We start from the raw sequence: 16,286 nt of genomic DNA on the forward strand, positions 1-16,286 counted from the left end.
CTGGCAAATGTGGCCAGATTTCCCTAAATTCACTGTACTAGCAAAGAATCTGCATACTAGAGAAAAGGCTATTCTTGTTTGGAGAACCTGTGAAAACCTCAACCAAGCCCAGTAACTTAAAACACGATGCTTGGTAGTCTATAACTTCTCTTGCCAATTCCCATTTCCTTCACCCTACATTATGACGAGAGTTTAACATGTTTTGAGCTAGAAAACAAAATTCTTGGGACACTGGATGGCTCAGTTGGTTAAGTGTCCAACTCTTGATTTCAGCTGAGGTCATGATCTCAGGGTTGTGGGATTGGGCCCTGTGTTGGGTTCCATGCTCAGCACAGAGTCTGCCAGAGATTCTCTCTTTCTCTCCTCTCTCCCTATGTTCCTCCCCCCACTCATGTGCATGCTTTCTCTCTCTGTCTTTCTCTGAAATCAATCAATCAATCAATCAAATCTTCAAAAAATATTAAAAAAAAAGAAAAGAAAAGTTCTTTCTATGGGAGGGGACAGTTTAAAAACAAGAAGAATCATAAGATTTGGCTAACATATGCTGTCAGGAACCAGAGGAAAGTATGTAGGATCTTGTGGATATTAGAATTCAAGGTATAAACTATAAGCCTGGGTTGGGAAAAACCTATTGTCATGGGGTCATGTTTTAATGTTTTGGTAAGTCTAACCTGTTTAGATATATCCCTGATATGGCTCCTCATAGTTTGGAAATAACAATGATCCACAGCAATAACATGGAGGTACTGGGATTGCTTTAACATGGGAGTAAGGAAGGGGCTAGAAAGCTCAGGAAAATGAGAATATCTGAATGGTTTTATTCTATCAGACCAGAGAACCCTGGAACCAGAGAACTGTTTCCTGGGAGGTCCCGGAGGACATTCACTTTACTGAGACAATAAGAAATGTACAATAAGAAATATACCAGCATCTTGGAGGATCTCCGTGGTAGTTACTATCTGTAGGTTGGTGTGAGGAGTACAAGAGGATGCCATGAGACTGGGTTCCCTAGAATCAAGAGAATAAAGGGAATCATTGAGGCTAGACACCAGCTTGAAGCACATAACTTGCAGAGACAAATTAGATGTAATTACTGAAAATGGCCACAGAATTGAGAGTATTGAATATCCAGATTTTCCCAGATTTTTTGTGCTGACAAAGACTCTGAATGCTAGAGGAAAACAATCAGGGTGTTTTGTTCCACAGTGATTTCCTGGCATAGCTAATAGATTATGGTGCCCACAGTACATGATAGACAATTAACCCAATATAGTACTATCTGGGTTATAGTAACAACAACAGTGACAAAAACAGAAATACAATATCTGACAAGCAAAAGTCTGAAGTTAGACCCTGTGTTGGAAAAATTATAGTGCGTCACTCAGTTTTCAGATATAAGTTCACACACCCAGTACCCACTGCTTGAAAAGAGGTCAGATTCTACTGAGAAATACCTTTGCAACATCAACACATAGTTTGTGAGAGAAATTCAGGTTTTTCCTAGGTAGCTGTTTATTTACCAAGGTAACAATTCTGGGGAAAAGAAACACCTAGACTGTGAGCAGAGTTTGGATAAAGATCTGAGGTTACATGGTTACCAGATGACCCAGAATGCCATTATGGTCTTCTGGATAAGGTTGGGGCTTATGGAGTCCAGGAACACTGATCCAAGTCAGTTTTATGATGAAACCCATGGTCCATGTATCTACTCTGAGAGTACTTCCCTAGCCATTGGGTGTATGTTTTGTGACCAGTGGAACTTGAAAATTCATTTCCTGACCTGTGAAATAAGAGGCCATTATTGTAGGAAGCCTCATGGGATGCCCCGTGGTCTGCTTCCTCATTGCCAGCAAAAACAGAAATTCAGAAGCAGCAGTACAACCCCAGAGGAACTGCCCAGTTTAGTGCCACCATGAAAGATTTAAAGGACTATGGAGAGAGGAGTTGGTAACATCATATCCCTATTTAATTTGCCTCTGTGGGCCCTCTAAACACAAATTGATCATGACAGATTATGATGCAATAAATAAACAAATGCTACTCCACTCTCAGTTCTTTTGTTGGATATGGTATCTTTATTAGAAAATATAAACACAATCTAATGGTATATGCAGGAGAGAAGGAAAATTCTGCTAGGGGAAACTCTAATGAAGTATTTTGCCTGCTACATTTTTTATTGATACAATTCATGAAGAATGATCCGTTTTGCCTTCCTTTTTTAGTGCTTAGTCTGAGAGCGAACCCAGGAAACTAAGTCTTAGGAGGAAAAACTGCTTTCATAATCTCAAGTGTAAGCCACCAACAGGCTTTACTGATAAAACCTTCAAAGCTTGAAGAGATAAGAAAGGCAAGCATGTATTCTATTAAACATTTCAGTAAATATGTAAAAATCAGTAATTATGAACATAGAGTTAAAAATGCAATGTAGAGTTAAAAATGCAACTATTTTCATGCTTTAAGTATTCAGTTCTGATAAGAGTTTTAAGGATAGTTTGTTCTAAAAGATTTAAAAGTAAAATTTACATTCAAATACACACACGCGCGCGCACACACACACACACACACACACTATATATATATGTGTGTGTTATATATCGGGAATTCTTTGTATGATTAACATTCTGGACTGTCCTAATAGTGTCAAATAATGAGAAGCCAAACATGACCCACATCTATGTTACAAAGATAGCACAGAGAAGGAAGAGTGGGAGGATGAATCACTCTTGTCTTTCTTTTATGCTCAATGGTTTTGATAAGTTCAGCAGATGATTATAAAAACAGCAGCAATCTGGGGCACCTGGGTGGTTTAGTGGTTTAAGCCTCTGCCTTTGGCTCAGGTCATGATCTCAGGGTCCTGGGATCAAGCTCTGTATTGGGCTCTTTGTTCAGCAGGGAGCCTGGTTCCATGTCTCTCTCTCTCTCTGCCTGTTGCTCTGCCTACTTGTGATCTCTCTCTCTCTCTCAAATAAATAAATAAAATCTTAAAACAAAACAAAACAAAAAAACAAGAACAGCAGTGATCTGTTTCCAAATAGCGAGATCCTTCATACTGGCTCACCAGTTACACAAACGCTAAGTATTCATAGAAGGACTACAGGTAACCTTTACTTCTCTCTGGTCCCTTTACCAAACCTCTACTTCACTTATGACATTACTTGTTAATATTTTGCATTTCAAAAATATACAGGTAAACACAAGCTTGCCAATTTTCGCTTAACCAAATAAATTTTAAAATAGATAAATGTTAAATTCTCACAACACTAACCTTAGTTTTCATATTCATAAAGCATTTTAGAATTACCCAAACATGAAAATTGGGAATGTATTTGCTTATTTGGAAGAGTCAAAAGCTGAGTCACTTCACTTTTCCTATTGCTTCCAGTTGCTAGAATACTGGCAACTCACAAAAATATATTTAACATATCCATGTAGATTCCCAGCACTGAATTGATGGGATCATATTTTTGAACTTTATATATTGGTACTATTTCTGCATGCTTGATTAATTTTTGCTATTATTTAGAAGGAACACACAGAAAAGAACTAATCTACCATAAACTGCCACAGAATAGAGTGGAACCAGCCACAGTGGTAGGTGGACAAAGCATAGATCCTAGTGAGGTTGTGAAGATGAGACCAAGGCCCGCTCACAAGGATGTTCCCATGTTCAGAAATTTTCCACTGAGTGCGCACGTGGCCATAGTGGAGGGGCCTCTTCTGATGCCCACTGTGTATTATGCAGCTCTGATGAGAAGAGCTCTCCCCCACCAATATTTGTGAGAGGAACCTCTATGACACTCTTCACATTAGAATATGCTAACTAATTAAGTTGCTTTGTGTCTTGGGCTCTGGTCATATGATAGTGATTGTACCCACATTCCAGCTCCAGTTATGGCTGCAAAGGTTGTACTGGTTTTCGTCCAAGAGCCTCTCATCATGAAGTTCATAAGAAGAGTTCTCTTTACCTCCATGGTGGACAAAGCTGTAAAATCAGCACTTCCTGCTTAGTACGTATTCTTAGAATGATTTCTATCCTTAACATACCAAGGCCAATTTATAGCCTTTTCAATGGTTCCAATTTCATTATATATTCCTAAGCCATAGTAGCACCATGTTCCAAGACCAAGCAGGCCATCCACCAATAAGCCATCTTCTCATCTGATCAAATTTAAGTATTTTTCTATCAATGCCTCCTTGAGTTCTTGACCAGCTTTTCCACACCAGATACCAGGTAGTTGCTAGGTGTTAAGCATATTCCCTGCTGGATGTTAAGAGCCATTGATTCTCTGTGATGGAATTCTTCACAGAGAGGAGACCTTGGTGAAAGCTGTATAGAAAACTCTGGAAAGTGGTGTCCATAAACACACAAGTCTTGCAGTCAGCACAGTGGATTTACCAAGCAGATTGAGATGGTCAGTCCCTTCTGAACCATGCAGTTACCCTTCTGAACAGGCAAAATGCAAGTGTGCACACCTCCCTAGCCCTTCACCCACTCCTTACCTCAAATTTTCTTAAGCTGCTAAAATTTAGGGTGCATTTACTACTTTAGCCTAGCTTATTCTGAATAATATAATATTCCTATTTGGGGCATTTCTCTTTTACTATTGGCAGCATGTCTTACATGAGTAGTTACAAGTTAGCAATACTATCATTAGGGACGGATAAAAACAATTTATAATATAAAAAATTAATTTCTCTGCTGCTTAATATATTTCTAAAAGAAAGAGCACTTGTTATAAAATAAACACAACAAATATTTTCAGAGTATTATTTTTGCCAATATTTTGATCTGTGTTGATAGATTTCTTAGTATTATAAATTTCTTATTGAAAAATGATTTGTAAAGGGGAAAAATAGGTTTATAATAAACTTTGCCTTGTCAAATATGACAATTAAAAAATTGTCCAATAATATTGAATTGATTTTGAAGAAGGTCATGTGAATACTACAAACAGACTGCTGTGGGCTGAATTATGTCTTCTAAAATTCCTATCCTGAACCCTCCATGATGGGATTAGTGCCCTTGTGAAGGAGGAAATGACACCAGAGCTGTCACTGCCATGTAGGGTCACCCACAACCAAGGAAGAGGGCCCTCTCCAGGAATTTCATCTGCTGGCAGCTGAATCTGAGACCCTCAGACTCTAAACCTATGAGAAATAAGTGTCCGTTGCTAAGCTTCCTGGTCCAAGGTATTTTGTTATAGCAGTTTGAATAGACTAAGATACAGGTCTAACATTTTCTGATGTTTTCTTTCTCTAAAATCTTGGTCAGGATATTGTAAATATTTACCATTAAAATTTACCCTGAGGTAAAGTGTTAGAAAACTAAGCTAGAGAAGGAGGACATCATGTAATTATATATGTAAAGTATTATAGACCTTAAATAGAGCAAAATCTTCTCAGGTTCCAGTAAAAAATATGATTCATGCAATTTGTGTATGTGCTTGTTCAGAGTCAGGAAGTTGTAACAGCGGGGTTGTAGTGGTAAGAAATGAACAAAAGAGCCCTATTTAGAAATTATGCTTTGAAATCATTAATTAACATATCTTTGATTCTATTACTATTGGGTATAAACCGAAGTTTTAAAATATCCTTACTATTCATGGAGGTATATGCCCTAGTAAAGCAATGATTTTCCAGTGTATCTTCAACCATACAAAAAATTTAATATGATGGGAAAAAATAAGTCTACTCTTTTGAGTGATAGTTATGTCTTTTTGGTTCTATTGTCAATAAAAATCCTAGCACTAGTGGAGAGTGAGTGTAGAGATTCTGCAGAGACCTGTGGAATTGTGCCATACTGTTATGGGAAGCTTTTGAAACAAGAAGACATGGGAAGGACTGAAGGCACCAGGCCATGTTAACAGGTTATTTTGTGCAATCATTTGCTGAATAATGTCCATAATTATAAAGAATATATAGAAGTGTGTGATAAAATAGCTAACTTTGGTATATATAGTAATATATAATAGAAGTATTTAGCCTGTCTGCTGTCCTGTGATTTGTGGTTTCTCAATGAGACAATAGAAAATGGGAAGGGGAAAAGACATATTGCCTTGACCATAATATCGTCTCAAAATAATTTTTAAATGAATGTGTAGTGAATCCAGTTTTCAGCATGATGGGTTTGCAGTTCATGACACATCTAGATGGAGTGTTTAGCTCTCTCATTTTAAAGAGATTTGAGATTTGAGTAATTAGTTTGGAAACTAAGTGGAGGAAATTCCAGCCATGTGACACCCATTATTTGTTGATTAAATTTTACTTTAGCATGGTGTGGCATAACTTTTGTGTATGTATTTTTGTTTTAAGATTTTATTTATTTACCTTACACAGAGAGAGATCAGAAGTAGGCAGAGAGGCAGGCAGAGAGAGGGGGAAGCAGAGAGCCCGATGTAGGGCTTGATCCCAGGACCCTGAGATCATGACCTGAGCCGAAGGCAGAGGCTTAACCCACTGAGCCACACACTGAGTGCCCCTTGTATATGTGTTTTTGTTCACCCTAAGCTTGTACTTCAAATTTGCAAGGCTAATTGCTGACTGAATCTGAGAACATGAGTTTTATTGGTCCTATGATGTAAATATCCTTATGCAATACCCCTAGCTTATCCAGCAAATTCTAAAATAATACTGTCTCCCACTACTACATTTGACCTTTGAGGTGAATACTTTTTCCTCAAAATTAGACAGGAGACAGTTTTTTTCTTTGTATAGCTTTCATCTTTTTCTTATTTCTCAGCACTCCTTTAAGTTTGCTGATACATGTAGACTTATTGACAAAGAGGAGAAAGATAAAGTGTATAGATTTGCTTAAATTATGAAATTTAATATTTTTATTCCAAATTTTATTCCAAATTCCAAAATTTCCTGAGCATAAAAATTATATTTTCTTATATGAAAGTATAACAGATGTGAATTTATTATCTTTGTATTATTTATATTTGTATTATCTTTGTATTATCTTTGTATTATTTCAGATTATCTCATAGGTCACATAAGCAGAATGCAACCCTGGTCTGGTCTTCACCACTCACTAAACAAAATGTTCATATTTCTTTCTTCAGGTACTATACTAACATCTCTGGAGGCAATAAGTGTCATTTTTTTTCTTTATTTTTGTTAAATATTTATTTATTTGAGAGAGAGGTAATGAGTGGGGAAAGGAGCGGAGTCTTCAAGCAGACTCCCCACTAAGCACAGAACCTGATCTGGGGCTTGATCTTATGATCCTGAGATCATGACCTGAGCCAAAACCAAGAGTTGGCCTTAACAAACTGAGCCACCCTGGGGGCCCCTAATCAGTCTTTGAATAGGTGAAAAAGTATTTTAATTAACTGTTTTATTAAACTTTTACCACTTTTTCCTAGATTTATTTAGCAGGATGCTGCTATGTCTTTCTGAGCATATGTACATCATGTCAATATGACTGATGAAAAACAACTCAATGTATGTTATCCATTTTCCCTGAAGTCTCTGGCAGTTTGTCATTTTGAACTACATTTGTAGGCTTCAAAATATAGAAATAACAAAAGCATGCCTGATATTATTTATATACATGTTTTAAAATTTCACAAAAATTAAAATAAAGTTAATGTGTGGAAGGCCTTACTGAAAACATGCCCTTGAAGATGTCATGGGAATTAAGAAGAAAAGGAGGCGATGGAGGTTGGAATTACAAAAATAATTTTTCTTTTTTTAATAAAATAAATTGATTAAAGGAGACTAAATGATATTTCATAGAGGGTATGATAATGTTTCCCTGTTTACATTATTTAAACATTAATGCAACATGGACAATATATTCAAGTAAAACAGTTATCCTTTTGGAAATATATTGTTTTTGTCATTTTTCAATACTAAGAGTGACAAAAAAAGTGAAATATGTCTCATTAGGTCACCAGATTTCTAGATGTCTTCTTCTATAATGGCCAATTAAAAAATACAAATACATGTAATAATTTTTTGTTGTTTAGAGAGAAAGAGAGAGTGCAATTGGGGGCAGCAGACCGGAGGGAGAGGGAGAATCTCAAGCAGACTCCATGCTCAGCTCAAAGCATGATGTGGGGCTTGATCTCACAACCCTGAGATCATGACCTGAGCCAAAACCAAGAGTCAATGCTTAACTGACTGAGCCATCCAGGTGCCCCAATGAGGGTTTTTTTTTTTTTTAAACATAATAGTTGCATTACTCTTAACCGTGTTGTACAATGCCATTTTACCTATGTTCAGAGTACATGACAAGGAAATTAGTCTTAATATATTTACTTTGCTTAGATATATCTTCTGCCTCTAACTTCTTTATATTACAATGGAACAAATATATGTTATTCTGTTTGTTACATTTTGAAGGTAAGCGATGAGACAGCTGTATGTTTCTAAAGTGGTAGAATTTCCATGTAGCCATTGCAGTTCAGGTGAGGGTCTATCTTAGAAATATGAGAGTCAATACATGTAAAAATTAGAGGGTACTTGGGCTTAACTGGCTAAAGTCATATAAATGAAAATGTAAAAATGTTAATTTTAAAATTTATAATAAAAATTGGAAGAGAGATCAGAGTTCAGTAGTTGGTATACTCTCTTGAAAGGCAAATCACATGCAAACCGAAGATAATTAGAAAGTTGGTAGTAGGAATAGAATCAGAAGAAGAGTTGATCAGATGATATTAATGGCTAGTGTTAGGATGTATGGAATAGTTACTAGTATCAGACAAATCCTTTTGTGGTCCGGAACATTCTTTTCCAAAGTTCTGTGAAGAGTATGTATCTTGGTGGATATCAGTGGAGGAGAAACAATTGTTGTGGACCAGGTAGTCTTTCTCCTCAATTTTAGAATGATAAGTGATCTGTTTGCAGCTTAAATCACCCCTAGGTGGGGAGAATCTGAGGATTCTAATATAGATTGAATATTTTCTCAAAAGAATCTCTGCAAGACACAATGGAAATGTGACTGATTATGTCTTGAGTTTGAGAATAGTAGCTCAAGAGCTGGTAAAATTCAGTTTTAGGGAGAAAGAGGTTATATTTTTATATACCTGCAATTTAGTGAAATAACACTCACATTCAATAGACATAGGATCCAAGATAAACAGTGGTCATATTTTTGTCCTCATTTTATCCTGTCTCACACTAGCATTTGATATAGCTCACCAGTTCCTTTCTTAAAATCATTCTTTTTTTGTGGGATCATCAACTTTTTCTGTAAAGGGACAGATAATAAATATTTTAGGCTTTGCCTAAAATACAGTCTCATGTTACAGCTGTTCAACTTTGTTCTTATAGCATGAAAACTATTCTTAGCTTTGGGGTTGTGCAAAAACAAGTTGGGTGAAAGTTTGGAGGCAGGAAGTGGAAAAAGATTTAACTCACAGGCTATAGTTTTGCTAACTCTTGTTCCTTAGGAGTCTATGTCATACATCCACAATTTTCCGTCTACTTTTTTTTTTTTTTTTTTTCATTTCTTGTCAGTCCCTCTGGTGGCTATTCCTTCCCTACTCCATTTCTCATTGTGGTCAACATTCTTCCCTCTAGTTAAAAATCTCTCTCTAGGCGATCATATTCAGTCCTGTAGCCTTTGTTTTTATTTTATCTTATTTCATTACATTTTTTTCGGGAAATTTTTGTAGAGAAAGTAGTCACATTCTAAGCTTATAACCATTCATCATTATTTGTGCAAGGAACTGCTTTTTTAGTATTCATGTCTTTCTTTCATTGTGTTTCTGTGCTCTGCCCTCCCTTTTTATCATAGTAAAAAACAGAACATAAAATTTACCATTGTGACCATTTTTTAAAAAGATTTATTTATTTGAGAGAGAGAGCAAGAACACATGAGATCATATGTGTGTGATGGGAGGGGCAGAGGAAGAGAGAGACCCCCCCAGCAGACTCCCCATTGAGCCCAGAGCCCACCACTGCTGCTGGATGCAGGGCTCCATCCCAGTATCCTGAGATCATGACCTGAGCCAAAACCAAGAGTCAGGTGCTCAACCAACTGAGCCACCCAGGCACCCCCACAAAATCATGACCGTTTTTTAAATGTACAGTTTAGTAGTGTTAAGTATAGCCACATGGTTGTGTAATGGATCTCCAGGACTTTCATCTTGCAAATTTGAAACTTGATACTCATTAAATTATAACTTCCCTATGCCCCTTTCTCTACCTCCTGGTAACTACTGTTCTACTTTCTGTTTTGTTTTTTTTTCCCCCTATGAATTTGATTACGATTACCTTAGGTACCTTATATAAGTGGAATCATACAGTTTTTGTGTTTTGTGACTGGCTTATTTAACTTAACATAATATCTTTAAGTCTTACCCATGTTGTAGCATGTGACAGGATTTTCTTCCATTCAAAGCCTGAATAATATCCCATCACATGTATATACTGCATTTTGTTTGTCCATTCACCCATTGCTGGACATTTGGATTGCTTTTTCTTCTTAGTTATTTTGAATAGTGCTGCTGTGAACATAGTTATGCAAATACCTCTTTGATACCCTGATTTATTTATTTTTGAATATATACCCAGAAGTGGGATTGCTGGTATATGGTAGTTTTGTTTTTACTTTTGTCAAATCTCCATACTATTTTCTGTAGCAGTTGCACTGTTTTACAATCCCATCAGTAGTACAAAGGGTTCCAACTTCTCCATGTCCCCAACAGTTGATAGTTTCTTTCTATCATCTATCTATCTATCTATCTATCTATCTATCTATCTATCTATCTAACTAGTAGCCATCCTAATAGATGTGAGGTGTTATCTCATTGCGGTTTTCATTTGCATTTCTCTAATTATCAATGATATTAAACATCTTTCCATGTGCTTGTTGGCCATTTGTATACCATCTTTGGAGAAACATCCTTTTCCCATATTTAAACTGGGTTATTTGATTTTTTTTGTTGTTGAGTTGTAGGACTTCTTTATATATTATATAGATTAACTCCTTATCAGATATATGATTTCCAAATAATTTCTCCCATTCCATAGATTGCTTTTTTACTCTGTTAGTAGTGTCTTCTGGTGTATGAATTTTTAAGTTGTATATAGTCTTAGTTGTCTATTTTTGCTTTTGTTGCAAAACCATTGTCAAATCCAATGTCATGAAAGTTTTCTTTCCTTTTTTTAAAAATTCATTTTAGGAGTTATATTTTTAGGTCTTGTGTTTAAGTCTTTAATCTATTTTGAGTTAATTTTTGTGTACAGTATAAAATAAAGGTTTGACTTCATTCTTCTGCATATGGATATTCAATTTACCCAATACCATTTGTTGACTGTCCTTTCCTATTGAGTGGTCTTGGAATCTTTGTCGAAGATCATTTGATTACATATATAGATGTTTATTTCTGGACTCTCTATTTGATTCCAATGGTTTATTTGTCTTTATGCTGGTACCATACTGTTTGATTATAGTATTTTAAAGGCATTCATTTTCACAAGTTTCATATATATTCTTTTTTTTTTCAATTTTATTTTTTTTCCCAGTGATCCAAAATTCATTGTGCACCACACCCAGTGCTCCATGCAATATGTTCCTTCCACAACACCCACCTCCAGGCTCACCCCCCTAACCCCCCTCCTCCTAAATGCTCAGTTTGTCTCTCAGAATCCACAGTCTTTCATGGTTTGTCTCCCCTTCCGATTTCCCTCAACTCACTTTTCCTCTCCATCTCCCAATGTCCTCCATGTTATTATTCCTTATGCTCCAGAGGTAAGTGAAACCATACGATAATTGACTCTCTCTGCTTGACTTATTTCACTCAGCATAATCGCTTCCAGTCCCATCCATGTTGATACAAAAGTTGGATATTCATTCTTTCTGATGGAGGCATAATACTCCATTGTATATATGGACCATATCTTCTTTATCCATTTGTCCACTGAAGGGCTTCTTGGTTCTCTCCACAGTTTGACAACTGAGGCCATTGCTGCTAACAAGTTTCATATATATTCTGATAATGTTTTTTAAATTTTAATAAATGGTATATGTACAATATCATTCAGTTTTTACTATATTTCATTCAAGTCTATAATTTTAAGATCTCTGTGTGTTGCTGAATGTGTTGCTTCTACCTGTTGCATGATGTTTTCAAGTATACATCTGCCATAATTTGATTAGTGATATCCTTAGGAATAAACAATTAGTTTAGCTCTAATTTCCTATTGATGCAAACAATTTCTAGGTGAAAATATTTGTATATGTCCTCTTAATAGACTTGTACAACAATTTTTATATTTAGCTAAGAATGGAATCATTGTATCATAGTTTGAAAACATAATTAATAAGAAAAACCCAGATTGCTTTTGACAATAATTGTCATTTTATATTCCCACCTGTTGTGCATAAAAGTTCCCATTTTCTCATATCCTTGAGGTACTTGGTATTACCAGAGTGTTAATTAGGTTTCTAATTGTTGCCATTTTGATAGATACAAAGTGGCATGTTAATGTTCTTTTATTTTAATTTTAATGTTTATTAGTGATTTGGAGCATCTTGTAATATGCTTGGACATCTCCTTTTATGAATTGCCTGTTTATATCCCTTGTCTATAATTCTTTTGGGTTTTTTAAAATCATTTTTGTTTGTTTTTCAGGAGTTCTGGGTATATTTCAGCTATTAACCCATTGCCAGTTATAGATATTGCAAATATTTTCCCCAGTCTATATTCTGTTTATTTAACTTCATCTATAATGGCCTTTTTTGAACATAAAATTTAAATTTCAATACAGTCAAATCATGCTTTCTTTATCATTTGTGCTTCTTGAAGTCTTTCCTCAGCCATAGGTCACAAAGGTGTTCTACTACATTTTCATCTATTGGGTCTATAAATTTATCATTTATATGTAGCTCAATAATTCTTCTGAATTTTTCTTTGTTCATAGTATAAGGCACGAGTTTAGTTTTTTTTTTTCTCCTTTGAGTGTGCCAGCTCTCCTGCAGTTATCTACATAAAAATGTATTCTATTCTTGCTTTGTGGTTTACTTTTACCATGTATCAGTTTCTTATACATACATAGTTTTATTTCTGACAGCTGTATTCTATTTTTAGTGGTCTGCTTATCTGTTCTACAATATCATATTATTTTAATTGCTTTGGATTTTAGTTATCAGTATATTTTTAAATATGTCCTTGTTTTAGTTTTCAAAGATGATTAAACAATTTGCCAATCATTATTTTTTATTTCAATATAATTTTTCCAAATTCCCCTAAAATTCTTCTGAGATTCCATATGGAATTTTATTGAATTTAAATCATGGAGTATTGGATTCCTTACAATGCTTATTAAGAACATTAATAAACATATATTTCTCCACATATTGATGTCATATTTTTTATCTTTTATTTAAAATTCTTATGAGGTGATTTTATGTGTTCTATGATAGGTTACTTCTTAAATTCTTTACAAATTTGTTGTTGTAAGAATAGATTGTTATTTTTGCTCTAAATTTTCTATGTTTATTGGGGACATAATGAGATGTTCTAGATAGATGATCTTATCCTATGAAAAGAATGACAGTTTTACAGATTCCTTGCCAATTTTTAGAGCACCTATGCATTTTTCTTTCTTGTAGGATTATCTGAGTACTGGGTTTACCACTTACCAGTTTTATCAGTTCGGGTATAACCAGGAGTCAGAAACCACAAAATGATTTGACAATTAATAAAAAGAATCATTCACAGGAATTGAAATAACAGGAAATTGACTACGTAAAATAATAAAAAGAGTAGATTAATCGCATGTATAGGAAGCAGCCATGTCCATAAGGATAAGAAAGAATACCCAAGGAAGGAAAACATCTAGAAGACCATCCTACCCCAGGACTGAGATCCCAGCTTCATTGGAGATAGTACAGCCATGGCTTACCAGCCAGCAGATGTTGGCTGAGGCTGCAGGGCTATCTAGGAGTGTTCTGGATGGATTCCATGTCCTCAGTGTTTGCTAGGAAGCCATTCTGTAGGGTGCTGTGGGAACCCACCCTGAGGATATGCTACACCTTAGAAGCCTCTGTGAAGCTGCTCTTTGGGAATGCCTGGCAGAGCCTTTTATGGGGAAGTTGTTGGGGCCTCCCTAGTGTAATCTGAAACTGGCCCCTCTACCACTGGGCAAGGACAGACTGAAGAAAGACGCAGGTCACTCCAGGTTGGTAGGTGGCAGTTTTGATTAAAAAAAAAAATAGGTGACTTGTCTTGAGTGGCAGCAAGACCAATAGCTCCCTGCACTTCCCTGCCAAATATTAAAAGCTTATAAAGAGGCCTTAACTGGGTTCAATCATATATATCATGCAGATGTCCTCAATACCACATAATTGTATGTCCTTGGAACAGCCTCTGAGAGTAGAAAAGGCAAGTAGAACACCTATTCCAACAACAGGAAGGGGGATGAGGAGCCTCTGATTGCCCAGGTCCAGCTCAAGGGTCACCTGGCAGTCACTTCTTTTCAATGACCTTCCCCCCCAGAAGCACTGGGTTAGCAGCATTCTGCTGGGAAGCCATCTGAGAGGATGATGGAGAAACTGTTCACAGCAGCTTCATACCCATGACTCCTCACTAACAAGCCCCCAGAGAAGAAGCTGTCCTTCAGGAATTGCCACACGTTGTTGCCTGGTGGGTGCTGGTGGCAGCATGTGCTGTAAAAGCAGCACATGCTGCAGGAGTCTGGTACCGCAGAAGCTGTGAGGCATATGCTCCAGGAGCCAGTTTGGAGGAGCCCATGAGAACTGGGAGAAGAAACCCCTCCCTTGCAGTATGCCATCAACACCTCTTACTGAAATAGTTTCATACCATACAGACTGCAAAGAAGGCATATGTACAGGGAGCTATGAGTGGAGTTGTGCTTTCCCAAATTCATCTTTTGACATTCTAATCCTTAGTCCCTCAGAATCTATTGTGTTTGAAGACAGGGTCCTTTTTTTTTTTTTTTTAAGATTTTTTTATTTGACAGACAGTGATCATAAGTAGGCAGAGAGGTAGGCAGAGAGAGAGGGGGAAGCAGGCTCCCCACTGAGCAGAGAACCCAATGCGGGGCCGGATCCCAGGACCCTGGGATCACAACTGGAGAGGAAGGCAGAGGCTTTAACCCACTGAGCCATCCAGGTGCCCCAAAAAGATAGGGTCTTTAAATAGATCTTTAAGGTTAAATGAGTCATTAGGATGGGCCCTAATCCACCATTTCTGGTGTTCTTTTGAGAAGAGAAGGCTAGGATACAGACATGTACAAAGGAAGACTTGAAGGCAATGGGAGAAGATGACCATCTACAAGCCAAGGAGAGAGACCTTAGAATGAAACCCACTCTGTGGAGACCCAATCTCAGACTCCTAGCCTCCAGAATTATGAGAAAATAAATAAATAGAAAATAGGGGCCCCTGGGTGGCTCAGTGGGTTAAAGCCTCTGCTTTCGGCTCAGGTCATGATCCCAGGGTCCTGGGATTGAGCCCCACATTGGGCTCTCTGCTCAACAAGGAGCCTGCTTTCCTTACTCTCTCTCTGCCTGCCTCTCTGCCTACCTGTGATCTCTGTCAAATAAATTAAAAAAAATAATAAAATAAAATAAAATAAATAAATAAATAGAAAATAAATTTCTGTGGTTTAACCCAGTTTGTGGTACTGTGTTACGGCAACCCTTGCAAACTAACACACAGTGTCTATTTTTATGACGAGCAGGCAGTGAGGCGCATATGTGTGGCAGGGACATTACAAATGGATAACTGACACATTAGGTTTATAAGCTTAGAAAGTTAAAAACATTCTCTGAACCTGTTTTCTTATCTTAAAAAATGGAATCCTTGCCAAAATGGAAAGCTTTTTTCCCAAACTCTTAAGAATTACTTCCATTTTCTCCCTCTCAATCACCCAGAGGACTTTCTTATTCAGGTAAGACCCCAACCTTTGGAATCAGAAAAGTTTGTTCATTTTGGCACTGATTAGCTCTGTGACCTCAGCTAAGTACTTAACTCTGTGAACCTCACTTTCTTCCTATGGAAAATGAGGGTTATAAAACTTACTGCATTGTGATGTTGAAAGGATGAAACGAGAGAATGTATAGATATAAAACACGCAGCACTGTGCTTGGTGCACAATTAGTGCTGGTTAAATTGCAGAACATTGTTACCTTTGTCACTCTGGTGTTTAATAGAATGGCTGTTATTAATCTGGGAAACACATATTTGTTGCTGAACAAGCTGAGCTGAATTCTCCCTTCAAGGGGAGAATTGTAGACTTAAGAACAGGCAGTGTATGTGTATATTGGGGAGTGGGGACTATGTTTAGATAGATTAAGTATCTACCTAGGA

The 16,286-nt window shown here is 36.7% G+C and overlaps 1 pseudogene; it reads right to left on the reverse strand.

Moving 5' to 3' along the window:
- Positions 1-3,266: 3,266 nt before the first annotated feature.
- LOC116879624 overlaps positions 3,267-16,286 on the reverse strand; it is a 36,883-nt pseudogene continuing 23,863 nt past the window's right edge.

Source organism: Lontra canadensis, unplaced genomic scaffold, assembly GCF_010015895.1.
Source record: "Lontra canadensis isolate GAN:19392208 unplaced genomic scaffold, GSC_riverotter_1.0 scaffold62, whole genome shotgun sequence".
Lineage (NCBI taxonomy): Eukaryota > Metazoa > Chordata > Mammalia > Carnivora > Mustelidae > Lontra > Lontra canadensis.